Source organism: Triturus cristatus, chromosome 2_2, assembly GCF_964204655.1.
Source record: "Triturus cristatus chromosome 2_2, aTriCri1.1, whole genome shotgun sequence".
NCBI classification, from domain to species: domain Eukaryota; kingdom Metazoa; phylum Chordata; class Amphibia; order Caudata; family Salamandridae; genus Triturus; species Triturus cristatus.
The window spans coordinates 1,223,819,529-1,223,834,955 of record NC_140582.1 but is presented as its reverse complement, the minus strand read 5'-3'; the positions used below and the strand labels follow the sequence as shown (position 1 = coordinate 1,223,834,955).

Sequence of the window (15,427 nt, the reverse complement as noted above, 5' to 3'; positions counted from 1 at the left end):
TTTTCTGCCGCAAAGCGGCGATAATTTTAACGCCGTTTCTTGATAATATGCCCCTTGGTTTCATTGTAGATTTATACATCCGGGGCATGTTTCACAATTCTTATCCGTGGGTGCAGGATAAAAAAAGAGCTCGGAGGTGCGCCGGCGGGCGTAGAAGGAGTGGCGGCGGATGAAGCGAAGAAACACGAGGGCAGGAGCACTGGCGGGGGCTTCCTGTGGGGGCACTGGAGGGGTTCCTGTGGGCCACTAGTGGATGGCAAGAGGGATGCAAGAGGAGAAGAGGATAGATGGGGAACTGGAGATTCTCAGAAAAAGCTTCAATGGAGGTGTTGAAGAGGCGCAAGAGGGGTGCAGGTGAGGTGCTAGGGGTGCTGCAAAGGTGCGCACTGCATGTTCTACAGTGGAAGTGCAATGAGACAGGAGGTGACAGGAAGGGCGCAAGAGAGGCGCAGAAGAGTCACAAACTTACTACAGGAGGGGGCAAAAGTGACACATGGAGAGTGTCGGTGCAGTTTATGTCCAGTAGGGGCTAAAGACAGGCAAATCAGAGACCTTAGAGGGGCGCAGAGGAGCATGGGATGCGCAGGAGTAGAGCGCATGAAATGCCGTAGAGAGATACAGGAAAGACACACAGCATTGGTGCAGGAGCGGCACAGGAGTGCCCAGGAGAGTGTTGAGGGCAGAATATGAGAAGAAGGAACTCAGGGAGGGTAAATTAGAAAGGCACAGAGGGGCAAGAGATGCGCAGGAGAGGGAGACATGAAATACGTAGGTGGGGCACGTGAGAGACGCAGAGTAGAGGGGTGTCACAGAAAACGGTCAAGAAGGGTAGAGAAGAGACATGCTTAAGATGCAGAAGCAGTGCAAGACAGTACAAGAGACAGACAACCGTGCTCTGGTCAGGATTTGCGCAGGTCGTGCAAACAAGAGATTTTAGTGAGGCGCAGAGGGGCCGGAAGTGCACGGATAAGAGGCTCATAAGATACGCAGGAGAGGCACCTGCCAGTAACACAAGTGAATGAGGGGGGCTGAATGGGTACTCTTGGGGCATGGGACAACCGAAGGAGAGCCCCAAGAAGTGTTCATGGAAATGCAAGTGGGTCACAGAAGAGCTGTAAAAGGCACGCTAAAGGGGCGCAGGAGAGCTGCATGTTTTGGGAGAAAGTAGTGGAGTTGAAGTTGGCGGGGGAAGGAGACCCTACCAGTGCCTCATTCATTTTAACAGCATGTCCCTAAAGGGTTCCAAGTGAAGTGCCTCGAGAGCACTGATTCGGACGCGGCGTGGGATGCGCTACTGTGACTGTCACGGAACAAGTGGGGGCCATTTTACCTCAGTTTGAGGCAGAAGTCCACAGATTGGCAATACACCAAAGGGGAATATTTATGGTAAGATTCGGTCTGAGTGATCCCCATAATAGTCCAAAAATAAGACTTCGTGCGTATTTGCTTTTATGAGCACTCCACGACCTGACTCAGCTGCCACTTCGTGAATCCGCCTTCACAGGAGCTTGGCGGGGCACTGACACGCAGACACACCCAAGGCCTTTGAACTTCTTGCACAGGTCGAACTTCCACCCAAGTCTGGCGTGGGCTCTTTGCTGCCTGTGGCTAAACTGGCAGTATCCACACATGAAAGGCTTGTGACAGAAGGCCCTTTGTATTTTTTAGTAAGAGTTTTGGAGCTGATGAGGGAGAGAGATGTGAAGATAACCTCTTTCTTACACAAGGATAATTGGTGTGCAACTAATATCACCCCTGTATAATCTAAAATATAAAGCAAACAAGCACGCGCTCCTCACACGGCAGCAGGGGGAGGGGAGAGAGGAGGGGGCCTGCACCGGTTTCCCTTGCGGGAGCGAGCAGCAAGGTGCGATAATTGCAAACATATGGCGCCGCTGCTCGCTCCCACAAGGGAATCGCCAAACGTGCACGCGTTGCCGTTGAAAGCAATGCAACGCGTGCACGTTTTTGGGCGAAAAAGGGAACCGATGGCTAAAGGTCTTTTTCCTATGCAGCGCACGCATGCTGCGTAGGCGAGACTTAAAAAATTGGGGACGCTGAACGTAATTTATCTGAGACCAAGTAACATCTCTCTGATCTCTCTAGAACCTGACGAATGGAAACTTTCTATAGGATAGTGCCACCTCAAGACAAAATAAACAGTGGAACAAAACAAGTGATACTGACTCAACTTGCAATGGAACTGAATAAAAATGACTTCTTTGTGTGTAGTACTTCTAAATGTATGGGCTGCATGCTAGTGACCAGGACACAAAGCGAAGATAAGCATTAAAACATCTCAAAGCAGCAAATAAATACTTAAGTGGAGCTCCCGTGAGAAACATACAACAAGCATTGGCATAGCCAATAGGTCTCGCCTTTGGGACCTTATAAGTGTTTAGCTATGCAACAGTTGATGTTGTTGCACCAAGGATATTGTGCTGCATAAATAAATACTTATAAGGTCCCAAAAGCCAGAACTATTGGCTATGCCAATGCTTGTTTTAAACTGCCACCATCTTAAGACATAATGAACTTGGTTACTTTCAGTATACAAAGCATTGAGATGATCATTTTAACGTGTGATAGTTCAGAGTACTTTTAAGGTGTTAAATTGCCCCTAAAGCGTTACAATGCAAGCACCCCATAGGGGATGGCACTAGATGAGGCAAAAATATTCCTCTGGGCAAAGCCAGCTTCCGCTATATGTATACTTTGTATTAAAAAAAAGTTAACAATAGGTGTAACGTGCCATTGCTCTATAAAGCTAGACCTAAAAAAATTACTGTTCGTCTATAACATAAAATACCGGAAATAAAGAACTAGGAAGCGTTTTACTAAACTCTAAAGTCACAGTTTGCCAAATGACGTAAAAAGATTACATTTTACGCAGAGATACTGTCACAAAATAATATATAATACTTAGCTTTGAATAAGATTCTTTTTTACATGATGTGCAAATATTATATATTTTAAAGCTTGATTATCTTTTATTGAACAAGTATGGGGCTGGGCAGATCGCTGCACCAGGGCATCCTGCGAAGTAGGCAGGTCACCCACGGGACAACCTGTACCGGTTCAAAAATTCGGCTCACATTATGAGTGAGGATCCTGGCGTCACCCAAGAACGTTATTTTCCTTACTTATTAGTTTAAGGCATACAAGATATTGGGCGGAGAAGAAACCACTGGAGTAAAACCTCTAGTAAGTGAGAGCGAGAAACTATCGCCATATGCAGGTTTGAAAAAACTCTTAAATGGGTTACGGTATTTAAAGTCTGCAGAGAAAAGGTTCACTATTCAATCACAACTCACTCAAAAGCGGCTACATTGCCTTCTCAAATGTATGTAGCCTCATGGGAAACGGGGAGGCACCTTAGGTAAATAACTACGAATGGCGGCTGAACAGGCACCTTCCTTGGCGGTGACGTGCACACATCGTGAACTCGAAACACCACTTGCTGCTAAATTCCCCGCCATCTAGAGTCTTTGTAGTGAATTGCATAAGAACAATGCAAGTACACACACATATGTGGGACGGGGGTAGGGGGTGTTATCTCCTCTAGATTTAGGGCTGGGGGGGCATTGGTGGAGGGGACAAAATATTTTTCCCCTCTCATCTCCATAAATCACAGGGCCATTACCTACACTAAGCACGACGCTGGCCTGAGAGCATCTCAGCACGTTACAAGAGAACCAGATCTCGGCTTCGGCTCAATAGCCTGTTACTCCTAGAAAATCACGTAAAAACCCCCGGGTAATTAATATATATTTAAAAAATCTGCCCATGTATAATGCAAGTAACCTAACGCTTGTGTAAAGCGTTCTACTACCTAGAGCAAAACCTGCGCTATGAGATCAACAAAAGACAAGATACATTTACGAGATACACAGATTCTTCAAATAGACGTTATGGAATGAATCGGCATTAGCCAGAAGAAATATAGACCCAAAGTGGTACAGATTTGGTACACTATGTTATATAATTGAGGGCAGCGGTTTCCTCTGAGAATTGAATAAATTGTCGCGGCTCAAATTTAAGATACTTGGAGCATAGCCTTGAAAAAGTCGTGGGGAAACTATACCCCGTGTACGACGAAACACGTGTTGGCTGGAATCAAACATTGGGAGTTTTGCATTATTAAAGAAAACAAGAAGCAAGAAGGAAGATCTTATTTGTATTTTCTTGTATCATTAACTTGATCATTCATGTGGAAACACGCTATATACTTATGTGAATTAATTGATTACACGTGTGCTAAGGAGTTACACAGTAACCTAACGCTTGTGTAAAGCGTTCTACTACCTAGAGCAAAACCTGCGCTATGAGATCAACAAAAGACAAGCACACGCCTCGCGCTGAAGGGAAAAAAAAAGATGAGGAGAGGAGGAGGCAGCAGGGGGAGGGGAGAGAGGAGGGGACCTGCGCCTGTTTCCCTTGCCGGAGCGAGCACCATATGGTTTCAAAGCTCGCTCCCGCAATGGAATCGCCAGACGTGCACGCGTTGCAATACAATGCATGCACGTTTTTGGCAGCAAAGCTGAAGCGATTGCTAAAGGTCTTTTCCTACGCAGTGCATGCGCGCTGCGTAGGCGAGACCTAAAAAGGAACTGCAATTTAAACGTGTTTCCTCTAGCCTCACTATAGTACTAGACACGTCATGATACTGTAATGTGCACTGTAAACCTTGCCACATTAAGGCGCTCGGGACTACTCAGAGCATTGAGGTCAAGCTTTTGAAAGGTGCAGAAGCAACAAGACTTTTTAACTAACGTTATTACCTGACGAGATGCGCCTTGAAACCTTCAGTGCAATGACGCGCAGGCAGAAGCAATGTGTGCCTTAAATTCCATGTTTTACGTGTGGTTGAGATCCACTACATATTTAACATTTCTGAGGGGTAATCGCCCAAATTATTGCTGTGAAATGCACATTAAAATGCATTTTGCACAACTCCGAATAGTGCCAATGGCCTGCATTTATTCCTGCTATCTATATAAAGTTTTGGAAACCCTGGAGACGATGTAAGCATTGGTCACAGTCTTGTTTGTGCGCACATAAATAATCAATATGAAAACTAATTTAAATTGAGATGTTTCAGTTTCGATTTTGAATGTGAAAATATAACACTGCAAGTAAACAGGAACTGAAAAAGCCTGTTTTTAGGTGAGATTAGGGGCAGATTTATGACGACTGGCGCATCCCTGCATATCAGCAGGGATGCGCCAGTTATTATGCGCCACAGCTGCGCCACCATGGATGCGCCGCATTTATAATGCGGCGCACCATGGGGCAAAAACGGCACAGATGCGTGACGCATCTGTGCCGAAAAGTGGCGCATTGCTGGAGTTGCGTCGCAAGCGCGACGCAGCTCCAGCAATGATCTGGGGGCCCTATCTGTACAATGCTGCGTCAATCCTTACGCCTGCTTCAAGCAGGCGCAGGGTTTTGACGCAGCATGGGCCTAAAAGTGACTGAGTGAAATCTTGTAGATTTCACTCAGCCACTTTTAGGAGGCGTTCCTGCGCCGGAACGCCCCCACCTGCCCTGGAACGCCTACATGTGGCGCAGGGCTTTACAACGTGACGCATCTGGGAGATGCGTCACGTTTGTAAATACCCCGCACCATGGCGCAGGATTTGCGCCGCTGCTGCGTCACAAAAGTGACGCAACGGCGGCGTAAATGAGGCGCAAGTGCAACATAAATCTGCCCCACTGTGAATATGTGGCGCAAACACCAAGCTGCTGATTAAAGGCTGTAATCGAACAGACTAGGGTTGAAAATTGTCAAGACAAACAGCATACATTAGCCACAATTAAAAGGCTTTATATTAAAGCTACGAAGGCCACACAATTTGCGGAATATATATTTTAACAACATCGCAAATGCACGTCCGAGTCAAAAACATTACCCCATCCCTTTACATCACCAAAAACAACGATTAAACAAAGAGGATGCCAAGGGGCAGCTGACTTGTCAAGCTAAGGAGCTTTCAAAACATGTCACTGGAGAAGAAATCGGCACCCACTTAGAAAGACAATAAATAACTCCGTCATCTACATACCCACACCACGCTAATCTCCCAACTCGAAAAATTATCATGAGAACGGCTGGGCACCTCCGGCTGCCACCAGCTAAAATTAAGCACTCTATAACAATTTTCAAATTCAAAATAATACTCAGAAGTTTATAGGAAGATAGTTATATAATTATTTAACCATAAAATGTCTACAACCCTACTGCTAAGCTTCAAATAATGCCAAATCTATCTGACACTGGAATGTCCTTAGTCTCTGTGCATCTTTCCAGCTACACGCATATAAAAGGAGGCCTTTCTCGGATGTACTGGGCCAGACCACAGGATAATGCCTGTCAGATCGGCCAGCACACTTTGTGGCTCACTTATGCTCGGACACGGCTCCAGGTTCAGTGCCATGTGCTCTGCCATGTCGGGCTCCCAATTCTTCCCCTCCATTCTGGGCCGCGGTGCATATTGCATGCAGGGGATATCGCTGCTTCGGTGGTCTCTGCCATGCCCCCTCGAAGCGGTCCTGCTTGCCATGCACTGTCTCGGTGTCAGAACAACCCCTTCCTGGTTCCCACAAACTCCCACTAACAGGTATCCGCCTCCTCCGTGCGCTATACAATAACAAGCATTTGCAATGCAATAGGTCTCCAATTTATGCAAGAACTATTGCAGAGGGTGGGGAGAAGGCACGGACATCAGCAGGGAGGGAGGAAGGGCGGGGGGAGAAAGCAGGGACAATGGGAGGACGGGGGTGAGTGGGTGAGGAGAGGAGAAGGTACGGACAACGGGAGGGAGGGAGGGGAAAGAAGGCACAGACAATGGGAGGGAGGGTGGAGGGGGGAAGAAGGCACGGACAATGGGAGCACGGGGGTGAGTGGGTGAGGAGAGGAGAAGGTACGGACAACGGGAGGGAGGGAGGGCGGGGAGGGGGAAAGAAGGCACGGACAATGGGAGGGAGGGTGGAGGGGGAAGAACGTACAAACAATGGGAGGGAGGGTGGAGGGGGAAGAAGGCACGGACAATGGGAGGACGGGGGTGAGTGGCTGAGGAGAGGAGAAGGTACGGACAACGGGAGGGAGGGAGGGCGGGGAGGGGAAAAGAAGGCACGGACAATGGGAGGGAGGGAGGGCGGGGAGGGGGAAAGAAGGCACGGACAATGGGAGGACGGGGGTGAGTGGGTGAGGAGAGGAGAAGGTACGGACAACGGGAGGGAGGGAGGGGAAAGAAGGCACAGACAATGGGAGGGAGGGTGGAGGGGGGAAGAAGGCACGGACAATGGGAGGACGGGGGTGAGTGGGTGAGGAGAGGAGAAGGCACGGACAATGGGAGGGAGGGAGGGCGGGGAGGGGAAAAGAAGGCACGGACAATGGGAGGGAGGGAGGGCGGGGAGGGGAAAAGAAGGCACGGACAACGGGAGGGAGGGAGGGCGGGGAGGGGAAAAGAAGGCACGGACAACGGGAGGGAGGGTGGAGGGGGAAGAACGTACAAACAATGGGAGGGAGGGTGGAGGGGGGAAGAAGGCACGGACAATGGGAGGACGGGGGTGAGTGGGTGAGGAGAGGAGAAGGTACGGACAACGGGAGGGAGGGAGGGCGGGGAGGGGAAAAGAAGGCACGGACAATGGGAGGGAGGGAGGGCGGGGAGGGGAAAAGAAGGCACGGACAATGGGAGGCGGGGTGGAGGGGGAAGAAGGCACGACAACGGGGGGAGGGGTAGAAGGCACCAAAAACATATTGTGTTGCGCAATTCTAGACCCCACATCCCCCACGGTAAAAAATGCCAGTCTTTATATGGCTTTCATGGACCCGTCAAAGGCCTTTGACTGCGTGGTGCATACAAAACTTTGGCCCATTTTTATGGATATGGGAATAGACAACGCCATCATTAACTTTATAAGAGCGGTTTATAGGGATGCCACTGCTTCAGTGCACTTTGGTTTGCATGGTGGATGCACTAAACCCCTCAAAATTGAAAGGGGTGTCAGACAAGGATGTGTTTTGCCCCCTTTCTGTTTGCTCTATATACCAACAACTTAAATGATGCCTTGATTAAAAGCTTGAAAGACACTCCACAGGTCCAGTTGTCTCCCCTCCCTATCCTCCTTTACGCAGACGACGCGGTCTTATTGGCTAGGACTCCCATGGCCCCTCAAAATCTGATCAGACAATATACAGTATTTATGCACAATTCAGACCTACATGTAAGTAAAGCCAAAACTTTTATCATGGCAATGGGCGGGGCCAGAAAGAAGACAATGAGATAGTATTTAGAGGGTGAAAACATTGAACAGACAGAACATTTCAATCATTTGGGGATAGTTTTTGAAGGAAAGCAAAAATGGAAGGCGAAGCTGGATAGTCATGCAAACCTAATGGGCCAAAGCTTTGAGGCAATTTTTAGATTCTCCCCAAAATTGGGCTGCAAGCCAGTTTTAGAAAGGCTAAAAATCTATCGGGCAAAAACACATTCAATCGCGACATATGGGGCAGCAATTTGGGGAATAACTGACGTGACTTCACTGCAAGTTATTGAAGACAAATTTATCAAAAGGTTGCTGTGAGTCCCACCTTCTTGTAATAATTTTGTCGCACATAAAGAAGTTGGTTTGCCATTCATTCCTGATGCCATCAAATGTGCACATCTTTCCCTTTGGCGTTCAGTATGGAAGAGGGGCACAGTGGGTCTAAACCAGAAAATCCGGATTGATATCCTAAACCTGGACCACGTTAATAAAATCCCTTGGCTAGCGTATGTCAGGGAAAATGTAACCATCCTAGGACTGGCCTTTTTTTATGACACACCAACCTCTGTGAACATTTTCCTAAATCTAGATTAAAGGACATTTACCTAAATAAAGCTATTCGGGATAGGTGGGGAGGCCATAGAGAGTAATACTCAGTAAAATGTTACTATAATATACTGCAGATACTAAATCATTCTCTCTCTTATTCAGGGGTTGTTGAGAACAACCAGCATCGTTTTATTTTGTCAAGATTTCGACTAAATTTCATTCCGTTAATGCTGGGTCACCCTCATATTAAATTTTCTGTAAGCAATTTACCGCCTTGTCTGTGTAAAGCATGGTGCCCCAATCAAACTTTCATTTTTTATTCTTCTGCCCCCCTACACGCTCTAGAGAGGAAGATTTTTATTATCCCACTTTTAAAGAAATTCTCACTGGCCCTGTCCACATATTATCGATTAGAAACTCCAAGAGTTTGTTACGTTCTTGCTTCCTTTTTCCTGGCCGCCCTGAAAACCCGTAATGTGCAGAGTACAACATCTGTCACTTCTTAAGTCTGCTGTTTTTATCGATGCACCTGCTCGAACACGAGATTGCTGTTATATCCTTGTCTTAATGTGATGTTTTTAAACCCACTGGCCCTTGTACTGTATTCAACATTTTATTGGATTTTTAAATGGATTTTAAATGTAATTTGATTACAAAGCACAAAGCGCCAACTGGAGATATCTGGGTGCGCTGGACCGGGACAAAGTTACAAGTTCAGGCTGACTGCGATGAAGTGCGGGCTGGCTACAGGGACTTAGTTATGCCTGCTGAACAAAGTACCACAAAGCATGGTTTGCGGACCATTGCAAGGTTCTGCATCAAAGATGCGTCGCGCATTTGAAGCAATGTGTTGGTTTCAAGATGAGGAGAGGGTGCGATGCTAGAGCCTGCATTGTCGTCAAGGATCCCGTTGATGGGGCTTGTGATGTGTCGTCTGACATTAAGAATGCGCCACACAGTTGGAGCTATGCGTCGGATCAGAGGAGCTGCGAGCCTGTGATGCGGAGTCCGTCATTGAGGCTGACATCAACGAGGGATGCAAGGGCCTGCGCCGAGGATGCACAGCAGCGGTTTCAATCGGGCTGCAAAGGCGATGCAGGTTTTTGCGACGGATCTAATCCATGCGGCAGCACCGAGGGTTGGTTCTACTCAGGTTTGTGCTGCACAGCAGAGAAGATGCATCAATTCCGCTGGATCCACAGAGGCTGGCAGAGCACCCTAAGCCTACATCCAATGGTCCAGGACTTGGGTGGCACCAAGTGGCAGGGTAGAGTCACAGATGGCGGAGTCTAGCTGCAGGTGCCTGTTTGAAGTCTATTGTGTCCCTGAGGCTTCAGATCAGCAGGCCAGCATACTAGCCTCTGAGATCAAGAGTTGCACATCCAGTCCTTCTGACCCAGGCAAGAGAGCAGCAGGTCAGCACAGCAGGGCAGCAGTCCTTCAGAGCAGCAGTCCAGCAGAGTGGCAGTCCTTCCAGCAGCACAGCAGTCCATTTTTCTGGCAGAGTATCCACAGGTTAGAAGGGTACTGAAGAGTTGGTGTTTCAGGTCAAGTATTTATACCCAATTGTGACTATGAAGTGGGGAGAGGCTTCTAGAGGCAGGCCTTTGAAGTGCACAAGTGCCCTGCTTTCCTAGCTCTAGACTAACTGTAGGAGGTATGCAGCCATTTGTGTGGAGGCAGGACACAGCCCATTCAAGTGTAAGTGGGGCTGGGCACAGTTTCTCCCTCTCATCCTGCCAGTGACACCTAAGCTCCCCATTGTGTGTGGCTGTCTGGGCGAATACACAAAGCCAAGCTGTCAATTACACCCAGTCATGTAAACATTCTAAAAGTGGCATTTACAAAATTGTAATTTAAAATCCGACGTCACCATAAGTTTGGATTTTTCATTACAATTCTACAGACACCAACAAGTACTACTTATATATTTCCTTTTAGAAATTACACATATAAAATGTAATAAGGTAACTACAATGTTATCGTATGGGAGAGGTAGGCCTCGCAGTAGTGAAAAACCAAGTTAAGAGTTTTCCACTACCAGGACACGTAAAACTTAAAAGCACATGTCCTACTTTTTAAATACACTGCACACTGCCATTTGGTCTGTCCCAGGCCTACCCTTGGGGTGACATACATATTAAAAAGGAAGGTTTGTGGCTGGTGTTGAAAATGGCCCTTTTTGCAGGGTCATCCCTAAACCTTTTGCCTTCCTCCTGTATTTTTACTGACCTGTTTGTGTTGGTTTTATGACTCTGGGCACTTTACCACTGCTGATCAGTGCTAAAGTGCATATGCTCTCCCTTTGTAAATATGACATGTGAATCGGTATATCCATGATTGGCTTATTTGGTTTACCTGTTAGTCCCTAATAGCGTGGCCTGTCTGTGCCCAGGGATGGTAAATCAAATGCTGCTGGTGGGCCTGCAGCACTGGTTTGCGCCACCCACAGAAGCAGCTTGTAAAGTGTGTCTCAGATCTGCCACTGCAGAGTCTGTGTGCAGTCCAGAACCGCCATCTTGGCAGTGAAGTGCACCCACTTCCCAGCCCCTGAACCTTCCCTTGGCATCATGTAAGTCACCCCTATGGTAGGGTGCATTGTATGTATAAAGTAGGACATGCCTTGGTGTGTGTAGCATGTCCTGGTAGTGAATTACACCCAATTTCGTTTTTCACTTCTGCAAGGCTGCCTGTTCCCCATAGGCCAGAATGGGCAGTTTTGATTATTACATTCTATAATCCTAACTGACCCAAGGAACATGGTAGAACAACGAATTTAGTATGCCTGAGCTCAGAATATTAAAATATATCTTTTAGTGAAGTTTATTTTTATATTCTGTGTTTGAAAATACCACTTTTAAAAAGTAGGTATTTTCTTGCCTAAGCCTTCCAGTGTGCTCTGCTGTTATGTGTATTGGCTGTCTGTTTTTGGAGGGACAGGGCAGGCTGAGTCAGACCTTGGTTGAATAGAGAGATATCCATTTGGAGTATGGGGAGGGGTAGCTCTTTGACCTGAATAGGGCTGTGCCTGGCAAGGTGAATGCTGGCTCCACCTCCTACTGTGCGTCTGATGGCAGACCACCTCTTTTTGAAAGGAAGGATGCAGCCTGGTAAACAAAGTGCTCCAGGACTGAGCAGAACTGGTTCTGGCTGTGTTCAGTGTCTTGTAGCTTTTGAGAACAAAGACTTTTGGGGTATAAATATCTGTGCTGAAACCCCTACAAATTATGTATTGCTCCTGGACAGCAAGAGGAACCTCTGTCCGTGTAACTGAAGGAATCTGCCGGAGGTGACTGTCCTTGTGCTTGTATGCTGTTTCTTGGATTGGCCTGCAGAAGTTACCATTGGACTTGGAAGAAGAGGTAAAAGGACTTTGAAGGAACTTTTATTGAATCTTGCTAAAGCAATCACCCAAGGGCTAGAAGAGAGCTAGCCTCCTGTTGAAGTCTCAGGCACATCAGACTTCACCACCAGCCTCCTGCTTCCTCCCAGCGAGGATTTATATCTGCAGGTGAGGCTCCTGTGAGTTCCAGGGCCTCTAGTTCTACTACAGAGAAGAGAGTGCTGAAATTGTCGCTAATGGCCGTTTGCGAGCCGCCGCAGCTGAAAGCGCACGGAAAATCATCGCGCTGCTGCCGCTGAGTGCTCGCTACCGAAGATCATCGCATCGCACGTTTGCGGGCAGCCAAGTGCTCGCTAAACCCAAAGATCATCGCATCGCACGTTTGCGGGCTGCCGAGTGCTCGCTAACCAAATATCATCGCATCGAGATCATCGCATCACGACATCGCAGCGCGGACGCCGGGCGTCTGCCATTTTCATCGCATCGCATCAGGATCGTCACTCCCTCGCGGAGCACCATTTCTTTGCATCGCAACCTGGTCCCACACGCAACAGGATTGTCGCATCATCTCCTCGCTTGCGGAAAGGAGCCATCGCATCAACGGCCTAGCGTGCAGAAGTTTATCACATCGTCTCCGCACGCATCAGCAGATCGGCGCTCATCCTCCCTAGCAGCAAGGATTCAACGCATCGCCGGCCTCACGTGCAGAAAATCATCACTACAGCTCCTTTGCGACATTTTGGTTGTTTTGCTATAAAATACAGGTACTTTGTAAGCAAAAGGGTCGCAGAGACCACTGCTTTGAACTGAACTCCTCTTTGCACACTTTGAACTATTTTTGCAGCATTTCAAGAGTAACCCTATTTTATAGTATTGTGGCTGTTTACCGTTATTGGTCTTGTGTTAAGTCTATATATAGAGATACTTATTTTTTATAACCACTTGTGTGGTGTCCCTTTGTAGTGTTCCTCACTGTGTTACTGTGTATGGTCATAAATGCTTCACACACTGCCTCCGAGATAAGCCTAGCTGCTCGTGCTACGTTACCACAGGGTTGAGCAGGGGTTATCAAAGGGTGTAGCCCTCTCACTCTGACTTAGGAAGAAGGGTCCCTACTTGGACAGTGGCCAGCTATTGCCAACTAGAGACCCCCATTTCTAACAGCTGGCAGAAGGTTTACTTTGCCCAGTCAAATGGCAGTTTAAACTACACACACATGCTATATAGGCAGACCTCGGACATGTTTAAAGTGCTACTTAAGTGAGGGCACAATGACTGCTGCAGGCCCACTAGTAGCATTTAATTTACAGGCCCTGGACACAGGTACTGCCACTTTACTAGGGACTTTCAAGTAAAATAAATATGCCAACTGGATATAAGCCAATCTAACAGGTTTTAAGGAGAAAGCACAAGCACTTTAGCACTGATTAGCAGTGGTAAAGGATGCAGAGTCCTAAGGCCAGCAAATACAAAGTCAGAAAATCAGGAGGTCTGAAGGCAAAAAGTTAGGGGGAAAACCACGCCAAGGATTCCTGGCCATAAGACAAAAGTTGGCCAAAATCTTCTGGGACAGCTAGTGAAAAACAGGCCCTGTCCCGGCAAATCCAGGACGCCTTGTCATCCTAACTTTCCTGCACCAAACAATACTATAATTAACTTTACGTCCCTCAACCCTGTCTCAGTCTTTACATCATGACGATAACGCCCCTCCCTGGACAGAAAGAAACACAGGAGAATTTAGAGTAAACAATATCCACACTCCTGGGTTCTATATGGTTGGTAACTTACTCAGAATCCTCCTGTTATTTCTTTCTGTCTGGGACGAAGGACACTGGATGCGAGATGCAGAGGGAATTGAGGGTCTGTCTGTGTAGGTTCTTAATTTCCTACATCATCGGATCTTCCTTGGTGAAGACCGACGGTTCGGGCAGCGGTAGCAGACTTCTGGTATTGCCTAATTCTCCCAGGAGGTAGGGTCACTGAGGAGATGGTGGGCAGATCTGGGCCACAGGCAGGGCCAAGGTGCAGTGATTCCTCTCTGCCCAGGTTTGTGTGACTGTAAAGAGTAGAGCAGGAGGCGCATGCGCAGTGGAGTTGGTCAGCTTTGCCCAAGCGCGGGTTTGGTTTCTCCCTTTTCCAGGAAGTGAAAGACCACTTAAAGGCTTGTCGCTCTTCAGGTAGGATGAGCCCTTTCTACAGTGATTTCTGGCTGTTTGTGGTGATTGTTTTGCAGATATTCTTCTGGTCTTGGTTTGGCTCGGTGTTACCCTTGAACTTTGGCTAAATGACTAAACACTCTGCAAAAGAGAGCCATGTTTCTCTGTCCAGATATCAGTCATCTTCTCCCTCTGATAGAGGATCTTTCACCTCTTCTTGCAAGAGGTGAAGAAGGAGTGGTGATGAAGAAGATTAGGAGAGAATTTGAAGGCTTGTGCTAGAAACCCCCAAGGTGTTTAAGAGGGAATCGAAGGATATTGCTTCTAGAGATTCTTTAAGAATTCTGTTGGTGAACTCCTCTTAGCCTCTAATATCTCTTCAGACAGTTACAATTCTTCTGTGCCTCTTGAGGAAGAAGTATGCCTCCAAAGAGATTTTTCAGGATATTCTCTCCCATGTCAGAGAAGGTAGCTGTTTTCCTCCAGTGGAGCTGTCTTTCTCATTTAAAGATTCCCTATGCCTGCCCATTTACTAGCTTGTCTTGGATGTGGTTAAGAATGAGTGTCAAGCCCCCCAGTAGATTTCTCTTTCTCGCTTCATGTCAAAGTTATACGCCCTAATGGAGATGGATACAAAGTTGCTGGACGCAGTCCATGTGGATTCTGTGGTAGCCAGTGTGGTAGGCAGAGTGTCTACGGCAGGAGATAATATCTTGAAGGTTCCTGCAGATAGAAAAAGTGGAAACCTCCTTAAAGAAAGTTTTTTCAGGAATCTATGTGGCTCTCAGAGCCAAGTCTACAGCGCCTACACAACACACTCTCTTATTACTGACTTAAAATCTAATTTTTTTGTTCAATTTACGTCCATGGTGCAACTGCTCGCAGGAAGCAACCCTTTGACCAAACCTACAAGTTTCATGGAAAGTGTCTTCTTTTAATTCTTTTCGTAATCATTAGCAAGTGTCTGGTTCCAAGCCGCAGTATTCCAGACTATGCCGATATCTCGCGGATTGGCGGTCGATTAAATAGGTTTTTTCAGAATGGCAGAAAATCATGAAAGACAAATGGGTACCCAACGGTACCAGAATGGGGTATCAAATAGAGCCTC

General features: G+C 47.2%; 1 non-coding gene across 1 annotated transcript; it reads right to left on the bottom strand.

Annotated features, from left to right (window-relative positions):
• Positions 1–3,010: 3,010 nt before the first annotated feature.
• On the bottom strand, positions 3,011–3,160 carry LOC146863447 (U12 minor spliceosomal RNA). The gene has a single exon (XR_014978626.1). It is a non-coding gene; the product is annotated as a U12 minor spliceosomal RNA (small nuclear RNA).
• Between the last annotated feature and the right edge of the window lie 12,267 nt (positions 3,161–15,427).